This window comes from Microcebus murinus, chromosome 8 (assembly GCF_040939455.1).
Source record: "Microcebus murinus isolate Inina chromosome 8, M.murinus_Inina_mat1.0, whole genome shotgun sequence".
NCBI classification, from domain to species: Eukaryota; Metazoa; Chordata; class Mammalia; order Primates; family Cheirogaleidae; genus Microcebus; species Microcebus murinus.
In genome coordinates this window covers 107,770,769-107,783,536 of record NC_134111.1, presented here as the reverse complement: position 1 = coordinate 107,783,536, position 12,768 = coordinate 107,770,769, and the positions used below count along the sequence as shown (strand labels likewise).

The following is a 12,768-nucleotide window of genomic DNA, read 5'->3' as shown; positions in this document are numbered from 1 at the left end:
AGCCTACGGCACCCGGTATTCCCAGGCGGTCTCCCATCCAAGTACTAACCAGGCCCGACCCTGCTTAGCTTCCGAGACCAGACGAGATCGGGCGCGTTCAGGGTGGTGTGGCCCTAGACGGCGGAGGGCGCCCCTGCCCCGCTCAAGAAGCCGAGCCTCTCTGCGCTTCCCCGCCGCCTCCTCCCGCCCCAGGCCCCGCGCCGGCGCTGACCCGCACCGGGCGGGCCTGTTGAGTTCACCGGCCGGGTCCGGCGGGCTCCGAGGGACGGGGGTGACAGGCGGGGCGGGGCGGGGCGGGCAGGGAGCGGCGGGCCGGGGTGGGGGGCTGTCTCTCTATACACACACACACACACACACACACACACTCACACTCACTCACTCACACTCACACAAGATGCGCCTCCACGGCTGGACTCGCCAAGGTGGAGACCTTCCAGCCCCCTTCCTCTCCTCACCTGGCCCACCCCCAGCTCGTGGCCGCCCCCGCCGCCGCCGCCGCCGCCGCCGCCGCCGCCGCCGCCGATTGCGCACGCGCGGGTCGCCCGCCCTTTGACCCCAGGCAGGGGCCGCCCTCCCCGACAACCCCTTTCAGCTGCGCCCCCCACCCTGTGGGTGGGCTGCCGCCTATTCCCCCGGGCCCGGGCTGGGGCACAGCGCATGGGGGAGGGGAGCGAGTGTATGGGGCGTCTCTCTCTCTCTCTCTTGGGATGTGTCCCATGGGTGGGGTGGCGTGGTTAGTGGGGCGCTGAAGAAATCAGTCCCCTCCATCTCCTACCTCCGGAAAACGCCCAAGCCCTTGGAGAACTGCCGGCAACGCGACCGTGGGGGCCGGGACCCTCCTCTGTGTCCTCCTGTGGCCCAGTCCTAGGGGCCTGGGCCTGGCCGGGGCTGCATTGGACCCCGACCCCCCTGGCGTGTGGACTCGCTAAAAATCGGCGATTAGATATTGGATTCCAGCTTCATTGAGGTCATTTCACTAATGAGTGCACCGGAAAGAGTTTCCTAATCCATCTGTGAGGGTGGCAACTGAAAGAGAATTTTAAAGCTGACAGAATAGGCGAGGAAAGGCATAGGAGATTTCCACACCCAGTAAGGAAGCCTTTCCCGAAATGGAAGAAAGAAAGGAGCAAACAGAGACACCGGTAGCCCGCCAGGATCAGAGTCTGCCCCCGAGAGAAAGTACCCTGACCAGGTTCACCCGTGGGTGGGTGGCGAGCTAGCGGCATTCAGAAGAGCGAGGCCCGCAGTCTGTGCAGAAGACACCTGCACTCGGGTGTGTGTGGCGGCACGATTCACAAGCAGCTCCAGATGTTAAGCCAAGGAGAAGCCAGGGAGTTCCCAACGCCCCAGGTGTCCTCAGCCCACGACTGGCTGCTGGGGGAATGCGAAGCCCGGCTCCTTGTCTCAGAGCGGGACAACCAGGAGGTGTGACGTACACCCCGGGGTTCCCAGGAGGATCAGGCTGAAGCTGGGACTTGGCCTGAAAGTGTCCCCTCGCACGGCCACCCCCTTCCCCTTCCTGCTCCTCTACTCCTGGTGCCCCTCCATCCAGGGGCCAGACCTTAAAGAGTCACCCGCAAGAGAATCCTGGTCCCAAAGGAGCCTTCTGGGGGACCCGTGCTGAGAGAGGTTGTGGGCATGGCCCGCTGGGGCTCTGCCCGACCCAGGGCTGAGAGATGCAACCTCCCAGCTCTGGGTCCCTGCAGGGGAAGCGTTGGCAAGCACAGGGCCAGTCCTCCAAAGGCCCAGGTGCAGGGAGCCCAGGCCAAGCAGCCTGTGGAAGAAGCCACCCCGGGAACACGACTGCAGGCCACGGCCCTTCCCACCTCCTCCTCCTCCTCCTCCTCCTGCTCCTCCACCCCCCCCCCCCGACCTCCCACCCCCACCCCCGACATGGCGCAGGGCTCAGAGACACCTCAGACACTTGCTACCCAAAGTGCAAAGGGCATCAGTTGCTCCTCCAAACCCCCCCCCCCCCGCCCAGCAGACCGCGTTGTCCAGCCAGCCCCCGGGCCTCCCTGGGGTGCCCAGCACAAAAGTGCAGACAACCACCGGACCCTCAATCTCAGTTTTCGGATGTTTTTGCCACTCTAAGGACCCGCAGGCCAGCTGGGCCTTCTGGCAGGACAGAGAGCCCCGGAATCCGACGTGGAGAGCTGGGTGTACGTCCCCACGAGGAGGCGGTCCCCACCTCCGCGGCTCTCCCCTTGCGGGGGGGAAAAGCAGCCACGGGGCCTCAGAGAAGACACCAGGCTGGGCGCCCGCCCCACAGTGGGGGCACGTCCCCCGCAGGCCACTTAGCGACGGCCGCCGGCCGGCGGACGGTTGGGTGGCGCGAGACGCTGCGGCCGCCCTGCTACCGGGTTCCTGGGAGGGCGTCCTGGAACCAGCGTCCACACCAAGCCCTTGGAAGGCCCAGGCGACGGAGGAGCCCCGTCAGGCAGGGGCCGAGGACGGTGACGGCCCGGGCGGGGAGGAGCGTGTCAGGCAGGGGCAGAGGACGGTGACAGGTGACAGGCCGGGCGGGAAGGAGTCAGTCAGGCAGGGGCCGAGGAGGAGACGGGGCTGGGTAAGGGTTAGGGTTAGAGTCAGGGCACAAGTCACAATCGCAAAGACCTGGAAGCGACCCGAGTGCCCATCGACCCACGAGTGCGTAAATGAAATGTGGCGCGTGGACACCACGGAGTGCTATTCAGCTAGGAGGAGCAGCGGTGAGAGGGCACCTCTCGTGGTTCTCCTGGCCAGAGCTGGAACCCGTTCCAGTAAGCCAGGTAGCCCAAGAATGGACACACGAGCACCACGTGCTCGCGCTCACCAGCAAATGGGTACGAACCGACGGACACCCAAGTGGACACAGAGGAATCACCTTCATCGGGTGGGTGTCGGGCGGGTGGGGGGAGGGGATGGGCATACACCTCCATTAGGAATGGGGTGGGTGCGCACCGACTGGGGGATGGGCGCACTTGAGGCTCTGACCCGAGGGGGGAGGCTGGGAGAGGGCAACGTACCCGACCTTAACATTGGTACCCCCACAATACGCTGGAACAACATCAGAGGTTAATGAATAAGAACACAGGGGGGAGGGGGGCACGGGCAACACATGTCACCTTAATACTTGGACTCCCATCATCTGCTTGAAAAGAGAGAGAAAAGAAAATGCAATCATAGAGATAAGAGACACTTTTTAAACATAATGAATCCGAAGAGAAAAGTAAAAGGAGGCCTGTGGAGCAGGTCTGGGTGTGACTCCGGATCCCCCAACATCAGGTGCCACCACCAAAGATTCCTACGTGTAGCCCATAGAACCCCAAAAGCAACGGGACGAGTTCTGGTCACATACTCCCTCAAAATGACATCCTGGCCTTCTTCTGGAACTCCCTCCCCTCTCAGACTCTCAAGGTTTCCTCCAGCGTGTCGGTTCCCACAGAGCAGACCTTTGGTCTGAGACCTGACAGTCCAGAAGCCACGCATGCTGCCGCGTGACGGCGGTGTCGCGGCTTGGGACAAGAGGAGGCCCCACGGTGCGGGCTGGGGCGCCAGGCACCGCGGCGGGCGCTGAGGGTGGGGGTGACCCCCGCCCCGGGCCGCCGCCTCGCTCCCAGAGAGGGGACAGAACAAGAGGCAAAACAAAACAAAAAAAAAAAAAAAAAGAAGCCTACGGCACCCGGTATTCCCAGGCGGTCTCCCATCCAAGTACTAACCAGGCCCGACCCTGCTTAGCTTCCGAGACCAGACGAGATCGGGCGCGTTCAGGGTGGTGTGGCCCTAGACGGCGGAGGGCGCCCCTGCCCCGCTCAAGAAGCCGAGCCTCTCTGCGCTTCCCCGCCGCCTCCTCCCGCCCCAGGCCCCGCGCCGGCGCTGACCCGCACCGGGCGGGCCTGTTGAGTTCACCGGCCGGGTCCGGCGGGCTCCGAGGGACGGGGGTGACAGGCGGGGCGGGGCGGGGCGGGCAGGGAGCGGCGGGCCGGGGTGGGGGGCTGTCTCTCTATACACACACACACACACACACACACACTCACACTCACTCACTCACACTCACACAAGATGCGCCTCCACGGCTGGACTCGCCAAGGTGGAGACCTTCCAGCCCCCTTCCTCTCCTCGCCTGGCCCACCCCCAGCTCGTGGCCGCCCCCGCCGCCGCCGCCGCCGCCGCCGCCGCCGCCGCCGATTGCGCACGCGCGGGTCGCCCGCCCTTTGACCCCAGGCAGGGGCCGCCCTCCCCGACAACCCCTTTCAGCTGCGCCCCCCACCCTGTGGGTGGGCTGCCGCCTATTCCCCCGGGCCCGGGCTGGGGCACAGCGCATGGGGGAGGGGAGCGAGTGTATGGGGCGTCTCTCTCTCTCTCTTGGGATGTGTCCCATGGGTGGGGTGGCGTGGTTAGTGGGGCGCTGAAGAAATCAGTCCCCTCCATCTCCTACCTCTGGAAAACGCCCAAGCCCTTGGAGAACTGCCGGCAACGCGACCGTGGGGGCCGGGACCCTCCTCTGTGTCCTCCTGTGGCCCAGTCCATGGGGCCTGGGCCTGGCCGGGGCTGCATTGGACCCCGACCCCCCTGGCGTGTGGACTCGCTAAAAATCGGCGATTAGATATTGGATTCCAGCTTCATTGAGGTCATTTCACTAATGAGTGCACCGGAAAGAGTTTCCTAATCCATCTGTGAGGGTGGCAACTGAAAGAGAATTTTAAAGCTGACAGAATAGGCGAGGAAAGGCATAGGAGATTTCCACACCCAGTAAGGAAGCCTTTCCCGAAATGGAAGAAAGAAAGGAGCAAACAGAGACACCGGTAGCCCGCCAGGATCAGAGTCTGCCCCCGAGAGAAAGTACCCTGACCAGGTTCACCCGTGGGTGGGTGGCGAGCTAGCGGCATTCAGAAGAGCGAGGCCCGCAGTCTGTGCAGAAGACACCTGCACTCGGGTGTGTGTGGCGGCACGATTCACAAGCAGCTCCAGATGTTAAGCCAAGGAGAAGCCAGGGAGTTCCCAACGCCCCAGGTGTCCTCAGCCCACGACTGGCTGCTGGGGGAATGCGAAGCCCGGCTCCTTGTCTCAGAGCGGGACAACCAGGAGGTGTGACGTACACCCCGGGGTTCCCAGGAGGATCAGGCTGAAGCTGGGACTTGGCCTGAAAGTGTCCCCTCGCACGGCCACCCCCTTCCCCTTCCTGCTCCTCTACTCCTGGTGCCCCTCCATCCAGGGGCCAGACCTTAAAGAGTCACCCGCAAGAGAATCCTGGTCCCAAAGGAGCCTTCTGGGGGACCCGTGCTGAGAGAGGTTGTGGGCATGGCCCGCTGGGGCTCTGCCCGACCCAGGGCTGAGAGATGCAACCTCCCAGCTCTGGGTCCCTGCAGGGGAAGCGTTGGCAAGCACAGGGCCAGTCCTCCAAAGGCCCAGGTGCAGGGAGCCCAGGCCAAGCAGCCTGTGGAAGAAGCCACCCCGGGAACACGACTGCAGGCCACGGCCCTTCCCACCTCCTCCTCCTCCTCCTGCTCCTCCACCCCCCCCCCGACCTCCCACCCCCACCCCCGACATGGCGCAGGGCTCAGAGACACCTCAGACACTTGCTACCCAAAGTGCAAAGGGCATCAGTTGCTCCTCCAAACCCCCCCCCCCCGCCCAGCAGACCGCGTTGTCCAGCCAGCCCCCGGGCCTCCCTGGGGTGCCCAGCACAAAAGTGCAGACAACCACCGGACCCTCAATCTCAGTTTTCGGATGTTTTTGCCACTCTAAGGACCCGCAGGCCAGCTGGGCCTTCTGGCAGGACAGAGAGCCCCGGAATCCGACGTGGAGAGCTGGGTGTACGTCCCCACGAGGAGGCGGTCCCCACCTCCGCGGCTCTCCCCTTGCGGGGGGGAAAAGCAGCCACGGGGCCTCAGAGAAGACACCAGGCTGGGCGCCCGCCCCACAGTGGGGGCACGTCCCCCGCAGGCCACTTAGCGACGGCCGCCGGCCGGCGGACGGTTGGGTGGCGCGAGACGCTGCGGCCGCCCTGCTACCGGGTTCCTGGGAGGGCGTCCTGGAACCAGCGTCCACACCAAGCCCTTGGAAGGCCCAGGCGACGGAGGAGCCCCGTCAGGCAGGGGCCGAGGATGGTGACGGCCCGGGCGGGGAGGAGCGTGTCAGGCAGGGGCAGAGGACGGTGACAGGTGACAGGCCGGGCGGGAAGGAGTCAGTCAGGCAGGGGCCGAGGAGGAGACGGGGCTGGGTAAGGGTTAGGGTTAGAGTCAGGGCACAAGTCACAATCGCAAAGACCTGGAAGCGACCCGAGTGCCCATCGACCCACGAGTGCGTAAATGAAATGTGGCGCGTGGACACCACGGAGTGCTATTCAGCTAGGAGGAGCAGCGGTGAGAGGGCACCTCTCGTGGTTCTCCTGGCCAGAGCTGGAACCCGTTCCAGTAAGCCAGGTAGCCCAAGAATGGACACACGAGCACCACGTGCTCGCGCTCACCAGCAAATGGGTACGAACCGACGGACACCCAAGTGGACACAGAGGAATCACCTTCATCGGGTGGGTGTCGGGCGGGTGGGGGGAGGGGATGGGCATACACCTCCATTAGGAATGGGGTGGGTGCGCACCGACTGGGGGATGGGCGCACTTGAGGCTCTGACCCGAGGGGGGAGGCTGGGAGAGGGCAACGTACCCGACCTTAACATTGGTACCCCCACAATACGCTGGAACAACATCAGAGGTTAATGAATAAGAACACAGGGGGGAGGGGGGCACGGGCAACACATGTCACCTTAATACTTGGACTCCCATCATCTGCTTGAAAAGAGAGAGAAAAGAAAATGCAATCATAGAGATAAGAGACACTTTTTAAACATAATGAATCCGAAGAGAAAAGTAAAAGGAGGCCTGTGGAGCAGGTCTGGGTGTGACTCCGGATCCCCCAACATCAGGTGCCACCACCAAAGATTCCTACGTGTAGCCCATAGAACCCCAAAAGCAACGGGACGAGTTCTGGTCACATACTCCCTCAAAATGACATCCTGGCCTTCTTCTGGAACTCCCTCCCCTCTCAGACTCTCAAGGTTTCCTCCAGCGTGTCGGTTCCCACAGAGCAGACCTTTGGTCTGAGACCTGACAGTCCAGAAGCCACGCATGCTGCCGCGTGACGGCGGTGTCGCGGCTTGGGACAAGAGGAGGCCCCACGGTGCGGGCTGGGGCACCAGGCACCGCGGCGGGCGCTGAGGGTGGGGGTGACCCCCGCCCCGGGCCGCCGCCTCGCTCCCAGAGAGGGGACAGAACAAGAGGCAAAACAAAACAAAAAAAAAAAAAAAAAAGAAGCCTACGGCACCCGGTATTCCCAGGCGGTCTCCCATCCAAGTACTAACCAGGCCCGACCCTGCTTAGCTTCCGAGACCAGACGAGATCGGGCGCGTTCAGGGTGGTGTGGCCCTAGACGGCGGAGGGCGCCCCTGCCCCGCTCAAGAAGCCGAGCCTCTCTGCGCTTCCCCGCCGCCTCCTCCCGCCCCAGGCCCCGCGCCGGCGCTGACCCGCACCGGGCGGGCCTGTTGAGTTCACCGGCCGGGTCCGGCGGGCTCCGAGGGACGGGGGTGACAGGCGGGGCGGGGCGGGGCGGGCAGGGAGCGGCGGGCCGGGGTGGGGGGCTGTCTCTCTATACACACACACACACACACACACACACACTCACACTCACTCACTCACACTCACACAAGATGCGCCTCCACGGCTGGACTCGCCAAGGTGGAGACCTTCCAGCCCCCTTCCTCTCCTCGCCTGGCCCACCCCCAGCTCGTGGCCGCCCCCGCCGCCGCCGCCGCCGCCGCCGCCGCCGCCGCCGCCGATTGCGCACGCGCGGGTCGCCCGCCCTTTGACCCCAGGCAGGGGCCGCCCTCCCCGACAACCCCTTTCAGCTGCGCCCCCCACCCTGTGGGTGGGCTGCCGCCTATTCCCCCGGGCCCGGGCTGGGGCACAGCGCATGGGGGAGGGGAGCGAGTGTATGGGGCGTCTCTCTCTCTCTCTCTTGGGATGTGTCCCATGGGTGGGGTGGCGTGGTTAGTGGGGCGCTGAAGAAATCAGTCCCCTCCATCTCCTACCTCCGGAAAACGCCCAAGCCCTTGGAGAACTGCCGGCAACGCGACCGTGGGGGCCGGGACCCTCCTCTGTGTCCTCCTGTGGCCCAGTCCTAGGGGCCTGGGCCTGGCCGGGGCTGCATTGGACCCCGACCCCCCTGGCGTGTGGACTCGCTAAAAATCGGCGATTAGATATTGGATTCCAGCTTCATTGAGGTCATTTCACTAATGAGTGCACCGGAAAGAGTTTCCTAATCCATCTGTGAGGGTGGCAACTGAAAGAGAATTTTAAAGCTGACAGAATAGGCGAGGAAAGGCATAGGAGATTTCCACACCCAGTAAGGAAGCCTTTCCCGAAATGGAAGAAAGAAAGGAGCAAACAGAGACACCGGTAGCCCGCCAGGATCAGAGTCTGCCCCCGAGAGAAAGTACCCTGACCAGGTTCACCCGTGGGTGGGTGGCGAGCTAGCGGCATTCAGAAGAGCGAGGCCCGCAGTCTGTGCAGAAGACACCTGCACTCGGGTGTGTGTGGCGGCACGATTCACAAGCAGCTCCAGATGTTAAGCCAAGGAGAAGCCAGGGAGTTCCCAACGCCCCAGGTGTCCTCAGCCCACGACTGGCTGCTGGGGGAATGCGAAGCCCGGCTCCTTGTCTCAGAGCGGGACAACCAGGAGGTGTGACGTACACCCCGGGGTTCCCAGGAGGATCAGGCTGAAGCTGGGACTTGGCCTGAAAGTGTCCCCTCGCACGGCCACCCCCTTCCCCTTCCTGCTCCTCTACTCCTGGTGCCCCTCCATCCAGGGGCCAGACCTTAAAGAGTCACCCGCAAGAGAATCCTGGTCCCAAAGGAGCCTTCTGGGGGACCCGTGCTGAGAGAGGTTGTGGGCATGGCCCGCTGGGGCTCTGCCCGACCCAGGGCTGAGAGATGCAACCTCCCAGCTCTGGGTCCCTGCAGGGGAAGCGTTGGCAAGCACAGGGCCAGTCCTCCAAAGGCCCAGGTGCAGGGAGCCCAGGCCAAGCAGCCTGTGGAAGAAGCCACCCCGGGAACACGACTGCAGGCCACGGCCCTTCCCACCTCCTCCTCCTCCTCCTCCTCCTGCTCCTCCACCCCCCCCCCGACCTCCCACCCCCACCCCCGACATGGCGCAGGGCTCAGAGACACCTCAGACACTTGCTACCCAAAGTGCAAAGGGCATCAGTTGCTCCTCCAAACCCCCCCCCCCCGCCCAGCAGACCGCGTTGTCCAGCCAGCCCCCGGGCCTCCCTGGGGTGCCCAGCACAAAAGTGCAGACAACCACCGGACCCTCAATCTCAGTTTTCGGATGTTTTTGCCACTCTAAGGACCCGCAGGCCAGCTGGGCCTTCTGGCAGGACAGAGAGCCCCGGAATCCGACGTGGAGAGCTGGGTGTACGTCCCCACGAGGAGGCGGTCCCCACCTCCGCGGCTCTCCCCTTGCGGGGGGGAAAAGCAGCCACGGGGCCTCAGAGAAGACACCAGGCTGGGCGCCCGCCCCACAGTGGGGGCACGTCCCCCGCAGGCCACTTAGCGACGGCCGCCGGCCGGCGGACGGTTGGGTGGCGCGAGACGCTGCGGCCGCCCTGCTACCGGGTTCCTGGGAGGGCGTCCTGGAACCAGCGTCCACACCAAGCCCTTGGAAGGCCCAGGCGACGGAGGAGCCCCGTCAGGCAGGGGCCGAGGACGGTGACGGCCCGGGCGGGGAGGAGCGTGTCAGGCAGGGGCAGAGGACGGTGACAGGTGACAGGCCGGGCGGGAAGGAGTCAGTCAGGCAGGGGCCGAGGAGGAGACGGGGCTGGGTAAGGGTTAGGGTTAGAGTCAGGGCACAAGTCACAATCGCAAAGACCTGGAAGCGACCCGAGTGCCCATCGACCCACGAGTGCGTAAATGAAATGTGGCGCGTGGACACCACGGAGTGCTATTCAGCTAGGAGGAGCAGCGGTGAGAGGGCACCTCTCGTGGTTCTCCTGGCCAGAGCTGGAACCCGTTCCAGTAAGCCAGGTAGCCCAAGAATGGACACACGAGCACCACGTGCTCGCGCTCACCAGCAAATGGGTACGAACCGACGGACACCCAAGTGGACACAGAGGAATCACCTTCATCGGGTGGGTGTCGGGCGGGTGGGGGGAGGGGATGGGCATACACCTCCATTAGGAATGGGGTGGGTGCGCACCGACTGGGGGATGGGCGCACTTGAGGCTCTGACCCGAGGGGGGAGGCTGGGAGAGGGCAACGTACCCGACCTTAACATTGGTACCCCCACAATACGCTGGAACAACATCAGAGGTTAATGAATAAGAACACAGGGGGGAGGGGGGCACGGGCAACACATGTCACCTTAATACTTGGACTCCCATCATCTGCTTGAAAAGAGAGAGAAAAGAAAATGCAATCATAGAGATAAGAGACACTTTTTAAACATAATGAATCCGAAGAGAAAAGTAAAAGGAGGCCTGTGGAGCAGGTCTGGGTGTGACTCCGGATCCCCCAACATCAGGTGCCACCACCAAAGATTCCTACGTGTAGCCCATAGAACCCCAAAAGCAACGGGACGAGTTCTGGTCACATACTCCCTCAAAATGACATCCTGGCCTTCTTCTGGAACTCCCTCCCCTCTCAGACTCTCAAGGTTTCCTCCAGCGTGTCGGTTCCCACAGAGCAGACCTTTGGTCTGAGACCTGACAGTCCAGAAGCCACGCATGCTGCCGCGTGACGGCGGTGTCGCGGCTTGGGACAAGAGGAGGCCCCACGGTGCGGGCTGGGGCGCCAGGCACCGCGGCGGGCGCTGAGGGTGGGGGTGACCCCCGCCCCGGGCCGCCGCCTCGCTCCCAGAGAGGGGACAGAACAAGAGGCAAAACAAAACAAAAAAAAAAAAAAAAAGAAGCCTACGGCACCCGGTATTCCCAGGCGGTCTCCCATCCAAGTACTAACCAGGCCCGACCCTGCTTAGCTTCCGAGACCAGACGAGATCGGGCGCGTTCAGGGTGGTGTGGCCCTAGACGGCGGAGGGCGCCCCTGCCCCGCTCAAGAAGCCGAGCCTCTCTGCGCTTCCCCGCCGCCTCCTCCCGCCCCAGGCCCCGCGCCGGCGCTGACCCGCACCGGGCGGGCCTGTTGAGTTCACCGGCCGGGTCCGGCGGGCTCCGAGGGACGGGGGTGACAGGCGGGGCGGGGCGGGGCGGGCAGGGAGCGGCGGGCCGGGGTGGGGGGCTGTCTCTCTATACACACACACACACACACACACACACTCACACTCACTCACTCACACTCACACAAGATGCGCCTCCACGGCTGGACTCGCCAAGGTGGAGACCTTCCAGCCCCCTTCCTCTCCTCGCCTGGCCCACCCCCAGCTCGTGGCCGCCCCCGCCGCCGCCGCCGCCGCCGCCGCCGCCGCCGCCGCCGATTGCGCACGCGCGGGTCGCCCGCCCTTTGACCCCAGGCAGGGGCCGCCCTCCCCGACAACCCCTTTCAGCTGCGCCCCCCACCCTGTGGGTGGGCTGCCGCCTATTCCCCCGGGCCCGGGCTGGGGCACAGCGCATGGGGGAGGGGAGCGAGTGTATGGGGCGTCTCTCTCTCTCTCTTGGGATGTGTCCCATGGGTGGGGTGGCGTGGTTAGTGGGGCGCTGAAGAAATCAGTCCCCTCCATCTCCTACCTCTGGAAAACGCCCAAGCCCTTGGAGAACTGCCGGCAACGCGACCGTGGGGGCCGGGACCCTCCTCTGTGTCCTCCTGTGGCCCAGTCCATGGGGCCTGGGCCTGGCCGGGGCTGCATTGGACCCCGACCCCCCTGGCGTGTGGACTCGCTAAAAATCGGCGATTAGATATTGGATTCCAGCTTCATTGAGGTCATTTCACTAATGAGTGCACCGGAAAGAGTTTCCTAATCCATCTGTGAGGGTGGCAACTGAAAGAGAATTTTAAAGCTGACAGAATAGGCGAGGAAAGGCATAGGAGATTTCCACACCCAGTAAGGAAGCCTTTCCCGAAATGGAAGAAAGAAAGGAGCAAACAGAGACACCGGTAGCCCGCCAGGATCAGAGTCTGCCCCCGAGAGAAAGTACCCTGACCAGGTTCACCCGTGGGTGGGTGGCGAGCTAGCGGCATTCAGAAGAGCGAGGCCCGCAGTCTGTGCAGAAGACACCTGCACTCGGGTGTGTGTGGCGGCACGATTCACAAGCAGCTCCAGATGTTAAGCCAAGGAGAAGCCAGGGAGTTCCCAACGCCCCAGGTGTCCTCAGCCCACGACTGGCTGCTGGGGGAATGCGAAGCCCGGCTCCTTGTCTCAGAGCGGGACAACCAGGAGGTGTGACGTACACCCCGGGGTTCCCAGGAGGATCAGGCTGAAGCTGGGACTTGGCCTGAAAGTGTCCCCTCGCACGGCCACCCCCTTCCCCTTCCTGCTCCTCTACTCCTGGTGCCCCTCCATCCAGGGGCCAGACCTTAAAGAGTCACCCGCAAGAGAATCCTGGTCCCAAAGGAGCCTTCTGGGGGACCCGTGCTGAGAGAGGTTGTGGGCATGGCCCGCTGGGGCTCTGCCCGACCCAGGGCTGAGAGATGCAACCTCCCAGCTCTGGGTCCCTGCAGGGGAAGCGTTGGCAAGCACAGGGCCAGTCCTCCAAAGGCCCAGGTGCAGGGAGCCCAGGCCAAGCAGCCTGTGGAAGAAGCCACCCCGGGAACACGACTGCAGGCCACGGCCCTTCCCACCTCCTCCT

At 64.1% G+C, this 12,768-nt stretch overlaps 4 non-coding genes across 4 annotated transcripts; all 4 read right to left on the bottom strand.

Moving 5' to 3' along the window:
- Nucleotides 1–119, bottom strand: LOC142872490 (5S ribosomal RNA). Its single transcript, XR_012920747.1, has one exon. It is a non-coding gene; the product is annotated as a 5S ribosomal RNA (ribosomal RNA).
- A 3,533-nt stretch (nt 120–3,652) lies between these two features.
- Nucleotides 3,653–3,771, bottom strand: LOC142872479 (5S ribosomal RNA). The gene has a single exon (XR_012920736.1). It is a non-coding gene; the product is annotated as a 5S ribosomal RNA (ribosomal RNA).
- A 3,518-nt stretch (nt 3,772–7,289) lies between these two features.
- On the bottom strand, nt 7,290–7,408 carry LOC142872456 (5S ribosomal RNA). Its single transcript, XR_012920713.1, has one exon. It is a non-coding gene; the product is annotated as a 5S ribosomal RNA (ribosomal RNA).
- A 3,530-nt stretch (nt 7,409–10,938) lies between these two features.
- Nucleotides 10,939–11,057, bottom strand: LOC142872794 (5S ribosomal RNA). Its single transcript, XR_012920884.1, has one exon. It is a non-coding gene; the product is annotated as a 5S ribosomal RNA (ribosomal RNA).
- Between the last annotated feature and the right edge of the window lie 1,711 nt (nt 11,058–12,768).